At 38.4% G+C, this 6,793-nt stretch overlaps 1 non-coding gene across 1 annotated transcript; it reads left to right on the top strand.

Annotated features, from left to right (window-relative positions):
- The first annotated feature begins 5,039 nt into the window (after window positions 1–5,039).
- LOC112798655 (small nucleolar RNA R71) lies at window positions 5,040–5,143 on the top strand. The gene has a single exon (XR_003200257.1). It is a non-coding gene; the product is annotated as a small nucleolar RNA R71 (small nucleolar RNA).
- Window positions 5,144–6,793: the final 1,650 nt, after the last annotated feature.

Genomic DNA, 6,793 nt, shown 5'->3' with positions numbered 1-6,793 from the left:
AAATCCCTCAATTTCAGTCAGAATTTACCTGAAATCACAGAAAAACACACAAACTCATAGTAAAGTCCAGAAATGTGAATTTAACATAAAAACTAATGAAAACATCCCTAAAAGTAGCTTAAACTTACTAAAAACTATATAAAAACAATGCCAAAAAGCGTATAAATTATCCGCTCATCACAACACCAAACTTAAATTGTTGCTTGTCCCCAAGCAACTGAAAATCAAATAGGATAAAAAGAAGAGAATATACTATAAATTCCAAAATATCAATGAATATTAATTTAATTAGATGAGCGGAGCTTGTAGCTTTTTGCTTCTGAACAGTTTTGGCATCTCACTTTTTCCTTTGAAGTTTAGAGTGATTGGCTTCTCTAGGAACTTAGAATTTCAGATAGTGTTATTGACTTTCCTAGTTAGGCATGTTGATTCTTGAACACAGCTACTTTATGAGTCTTGGCTGTGGCCCTAAGCACTTTGTCTTCCAGTATTACCACCGGATACACAAATGCCACAGACACATAACTGGGTGAACCTTTTCAGATTGTGACTCAGCTTTGCTAAAGTCCCCAGTTAGTGGTGTCCAGAGCTCTTAAGCACACTCTTTAGCTTTGGATCACGACTTTAACCATTCAGTCTCAAGCTTTTCACTTGGACCTTCATGACACAAGCACATGGTTAGGGACAGCTTGATTTAGCCGCTTAGGCCTGGATTTTATTTCCTTGGGCCCTCCTATCCATTAATGCTCAAAGCCTTGGATCTTTGCTAAAATTTTCGCCACTTTTTTTTTCACTGCTTTTTCTTGCTTCAAGAATCAATTTCATGATGTTTTTCAGATCATCAATAACACTTCTCTTTGTTCATCATTCTTTCAAGAGCCAACAATTTTAACACTCATAGACAACAAGATCAAAAATATGCACTGTTCATTCATTCATTCAGAAAACAAAAATTATTGCCACCACATCAATATAATTAAATTAAATTCACTAATAATTTCGAAAATTATGTACTTCTTGTTCTTTTGAATTAAAACATTTTTCTTTTAAGAGAGGTGAAAGACTAATGGATTTTATTCATAGCTTTAAGGCATGGTTACACACTAATGATCATGAAGTAGAGACACAAAAACATAGATAAACATAACACTTAAAAACCGAAAACAGAAAGAAAATAAAGGACAAGGAATGAATCCACCTCTTAGTGGCGTCTTCTTCTTGAAGGACCAATGATGTTCTTCAACTCTTCTATGTCCCTTCCTTGCCTTTGTTGCTCCTCCCTCATAGCTCTTTGATCTTCTCTTATTTCTTGAAGAGTGAGGGCGTGTTCATGGTGTTCCACCCTTAGTTGTTCCACGTTTTGGCTCAAGTCTTCTAAGGAGGTACTGAGTTGCTCCCAATAGTTGTTGGGAGGAAAGTGCATTCCATGAGGCATTTGTTGATGAACTTCCTCATGTTCTCCTTGGGGGCCGTGAGGAACTTCCCTTGTTTGCTCCATCCTCTTCTTGGTGATGGGCTTGTCTTCTTCAATGGAGACATCTCCATCTATGATAACTCCGGCTGAATAGCATAGATGGCATATGAGGTGGGGGAAGGCTAGCCGTGCCATGTATGAAGGCTTGTCAGCTATTTTGTAGAGTTCATTGGCTATGACTTCATGAACCTCTACTTCCTCTCCAATCATGATGCTATGAATCATGATGGCCCGATCCACGGTAACTTCAGATCGGTTGCTTGTAGGGATGATGGATCTTTGGATGAACTCCAACCATCCTCTAGCTACAGGCTTGAGGTCCAGTCTTCTTAGTTGGACTGGTTTGCCCTTGGAGTCTACTCTCCATTGGGCGCCTTCCACACAAATGTCCATTAGGACTTGGTCCAACCTTTGATTGAAGTTGACCCTCCTTGTGTAGGGGCGTTCATCACCTTGCATCATGGGTAGATGAAACGCCAACCTTACATTTTCCGGACTGAAATCTAAGTATTTCCCCCGAACCATTGTGATATAGTTCTTTGGATTCGGGTTCATACTTTGATCATGGTTCCTAGTGATCCATGCATTAGCATAGAACTCTTGAACCATCAATATTCCGACTTGTTGTATGGGGTTGGTTATGACTTCCCACCCTCTTCTTTGGATCTCATGTCGGATTTCCGGATACTCATTCTTTTTGAGCTTGAAGGGGACCTCAGGGATCACCTTCTTCTTTGCCACAACATCATAGAAGTGGTCTTGGTGGCTCTTGGAGATGAATCTCTCCTTCTCCCATGACTCGGAAGTGGAAGCTTTTGCCTTCCCTTTTCCTTTTCTTGAGGAAACTCCGGTCTTGGGTGCCATTGATGGTGAATGAAAATAAAAAGCTTAGGCTTTTTACCACACCAAACTTAAAATTTGCTCGTCCTCGAGCAAAAAAGAAAAGAAGAGTAGAAGAAGAAGAAGAGAATTTGGAAGAGAGGGAGAGAAGTGGGTTCGGCTATATGAGAGGAGAATGGGTAGTGTTGTGTGAAAATGAAGAAGAAAGGAGAGGTATTTATAGGGAGGGGGGAGGGTTATGTTTCGGCCATTTTGGGTGGGAAAGGGTGGGAAATTGAATTTGAATGTAATGGAGGTAGGTGGGGTTTATGGGGAAGAGGAGGTTGATGTGAATGGTGCATGGGGTAATTGGGAAGAGAAATTGATGTGATTGGTGAAGGTTTTTGGGAAGGGTGACATTGAAAATGAGATTTGGATTAGGAGAGTGTGAATAGGATTAAAAGAAAAGGTAGGTGGGGATCCTGTGGGGTCCACAGATCCTGAGGTGGGAATCCTGTGGGGTCCACAGGTCCTGAGGTGAAAAGAAATACCATTCCTTCACCCTATAGGCGTGTAAATTGCCTTCATGCACCATTCTGGCGTTCAGACGCCCATTGGTGCATGTTCTGGGCGTTAAACGCCCATGTGATGCTTGTTTCTGGCGTTGAACGCCAGTTTCAAGCTTGTTTCTGGCGTTCAGCGCCAGATTGTCCTCTGCGTGCGCATCATGGCGTTAAACGCCAGGATGTAGCTTGTTTTGGGCGTTCAGCGCCAGGAAGATGCTCTGTTCTGGCGTTGAACGCCCGCCAGATGCATCTTCTGGGCGTTGAACGCCAGCCCGTGCGTCCTCCAGGGTGAAAAATTTTTTCTTCTGTTTTTGACTCTGTTTTTAATTTTTTTTGATTTTTTTCGTGACTCCTCATGATCATGTACCTAATTAAACACAAAAATAACAAAGAAACAAAATAAAATAAAATTAGATAAATAAAATTGGGTTGCCTCCCAACAAGCGCTTCTTTAATGTCAATAGCTTGACAGTGGCTCTCATGGAGCCACAAGGTGATCAGTTCAATGTTGTCTAGTCCCAACACCAAACTTAGAGTTTGGATATGGGGTTTGAACACCAAACTTAGAGTTTGGTTATGGCTTCACAACACCAAACTTAGAGTCTGACTGTGTGGGCTCTTCTTGACCTTGAACTGAGAGAAGCTCTTCATGCTTACTCTCTTTTGTCACAGAGGGATGGCCATGTGCTTGAAACACAAGGTATTCCCCATTCAATTGAAGGACTAATTCTCCTCTGTTGACATCTATCACAGCTTCTGCTGTGGCTAGGAAAGGTCTTCCTAGGATGATGCATTCATCATCTTCCTTCCTAGTATCTAGGATTATGAAATCAGCAGGGATGTAAAAGTTTTCAACTTTTACTAGCACGTCCTCTACTATCCCATGAGCTTCTCTCATGGATTTATCTGCCAATTGTAATGAGAACAAGGCAGGTTGTACCTCAATGATTCCTAGCTTCTCCATTACAGAGAGTGGCATAAGGTTTATCCCTGACCCAAGATCACACAGAGCTTTTTCAAAGCTCATGGTGCCAATGGTGCAAGGTATTAAGAACTTGCCAGGATCTTGTCTCTTTTGAGGTAGAGTTTCCTGAATCAAAGTATCCAAATCACTAATGAGCAAGGGAGGTTCACTTTCCCAAGTCTCATTACCAAATAGCTTGGCATTCAGCTTCATGATAGCTTCTAAGTATTGAGCAACTTGCTTTCCAGTCACATCTTCATCCTCTTCAGAGGATGAATAATAGTCAGAGCTCATGAATGGCAGAAGGAGATTTAATGGAATCTCTATGGTCTCTGTATGAGCCTTAGATTCCTCAGGATCCTTAATAGGGAACTCCTTCTTGCTTGAGGGACGTCCCAGGAGGTCTTCCTCACTAGGATTTTCGTCCTCCTCCTCCTTAGTGCATTCGGCCACTTTGATCAAATCAATGGCCTTGCACTCTCCTTTTGGATTCTCTTCTGTATTACTTGGGAGAGTACTGGGAGGAGTTTCAATAACTTTCTTACTCAGCTGGCCCACCTGTGCTTCCAGATTTCTAATGGAAGATCTGGTTTCATTCATGAAACTGAAAGTGGCTTTTGACAGATCAAAGACTATATTGGCTAAATTAGAATTATTTTGTTCAGAGTTCTCTGTCTGTTGCTGAGAAGATGATGGATATGGCTTACTACTGTTCAGCCTATTGCGTCCACCATTGTTAAAGCCTTGTTGAGGCTTTTGTTGATCCTTCCAGGAGAAATTTGGATGATTTCTCCATGATGGGTTATAGGTGTTTCCATAAGGTTCACCCATGTAATTAACCTCTGCCATGGCAGGGTTCTCAGGATCATAAGCTTCTTCAGAAGCTACCTCTCTAGTACTGTTGGATGCATGTTGCAATCCATTCAGATTTTGAGAGATTATGTTGACCTGCTGAGTCAACATTTTGTTCTGAGCCAATATGGCATTCAGAGCATCAATTTCAAGAACTCCTTTTTTCTGAGGTACCCCATTATTCACAGAATTCCTCTCAGAGGTATACATGAACTGGTTGTTAGCAACCATGTCAATGAGTTCTTGTGCCTCTTCAGGCGTTTTCTTCAGGTGGATAGATCCACCTGCAGAATGGTCCAATGACATTTTCGAAAATTCAGAGAGACCATAATAGAATATATCTAATAGGGTCCATTCTGAAAACATGTCAGATGGACATCTCTTGGTCAACTGCTTGTATCTTTCCCAAGCTTCATAGAGGGATTCACCATCTTTTTGTTTGAAGGTTTGAACATCCACTCTCAGCTTGCTCAGCTTTTGAGGAGGAAAGAATTTATCCAAGAAGGCAGTGACCAGCTTATCCCAGGAGTCCAGGCTATCCTTAGGTTGAGAATCCAACCATATTCTAGCTCTGTCTCTTACAGCAAAAGGGAAAAGCATGAGTCTGTAGACTTCAGGATTAACTCCATTCGTCTTTACAGTGTCACAGACTTGCAAGAACTCAGTTAAAAACTGATAGGGATCTTCAGATGGAAGCCCATAAAACTTGCAGTTTTGTTGCATTAATGCAACTAGTTGAGGCTTAAGCTCAAAGTTATTGGCTCCAATGGCAGGAATGGAGATGCTTCTTCCATCAAACTTGGATGTTGGCTTTGTGAAGTCACCAAGCATTCTCCTTGCATTATTATTATTATTTTCGGCTGCCATGTCCTTCTCTTGTTCGAAAATTTCTGAAAGGTTATTTCTGGATTGTTGTAATTTAGCTTCTCTTAATTTTCTCTTCAGAGTCCTTTCAGGTTCTGGATCAGCTTCAACAAGAGTGCCTTTATCCTTGTTCCTGCTCATAAGAAAGAGAAGAAAACAAGAAAAGAAAGAGGAATACTCTATGTCACAGTATAGAGATTCCCTTATGTTAGTAGAAGAAGAAAGAGGTAGAAGAATGAAGAAGGAGATTCGGATTTTTGGATGAGGAGAGGTGAAGAGAAGTGTTAGTAATTAAATAATTAAAATAGAAGAAGAAAAGAGAAGAAAATTTTCGAAAATAATTTTGAAAAAGAGTTAGTGATTTTCGAAAATTAGAGATAAATGTGATTTGAAATTAAAATTTGAAACAAAAAGAATTTTTGAAAAAGAGAGGGAGAATTTTCGAAAATTAGAGAGGGAAAAGTAGTTAGGTGGTTTTAAAAAAGATAAGAAACAAACAAAAAGTTAGTTAATTGATTGAAAAAGATTTGAAATCAAAATTTGAAAAAGATAAGAAGATAAGAAGTTAGATAAGATATTTTGAAATCAAATTTTGAAAAAGATAAAATTTTTTAAAAAGATAAGATAAAAGATAAAATGATTTTTAAGAAAAAGATATTTTGAAAAAGATTTAATTTTTAAAATTACTTAACTAACAAGAAACTACAAGATAAGATTCTAGAACTTTAAAGATTGAACCTTTCTTAACAAGAAAGTAACAAACTTCAAATTTTTGAACCAATCACATTAATTGTTAGCTAATTTTTCGAAAATTGGATAAAAAGATAAGAAAAAGATTTTGAAAATATTTTGAAAAATAATTTTGAAATTTTCGAAAATTAAAAAAAATGAAAAAGATATGTTTTTTGAAAAAGATTTTGAAAAGATAAGATTTTTAAAATTGAAATTTTGACTTGACTTGTAAGAAACAACTAATTTTGAAAATTTTTGACCAAGTCAACCCAAAATTTCGAAAATTTGGAGGAAAATAAGGAAAAGATATTTTTTTGATTTTTGAATTTTTAATGAAAAACACAAAAATGACCCAAAACATGAAAATTTTGGATCAAGACACAAGATGCATGCAAGAATGCTATGAATGTCAAGATGAACACCAAGAACACTATGAAGATCATGATGAACATCAAGAACATAATTTTGAAAAATTTTTGATGCAAAAAAAACATGCAAGACACCAAACTTAGAAATCTTTAA

Source organism: Arachis hypogaea, chromosome 4 (genome assembly GCF_003086295.3).
Source record: "Arachis hypogaea cultivar Tifrunner chromosome 4, arahy.Tifrunner.gnm2.J5K5, whole genome shotgun sequence".
NCBI lineage: Eukaryota > Viridiplantae > Streptophyta > Magnoliopsida > Fabales > Fabaceae > Arachis > Arachis hypogaea.
The sequence above is the reverse complement of the archived record's forward strand: the minus strand, read 5'-3'. Positions and strand labels throughout refer to the sequence as shown.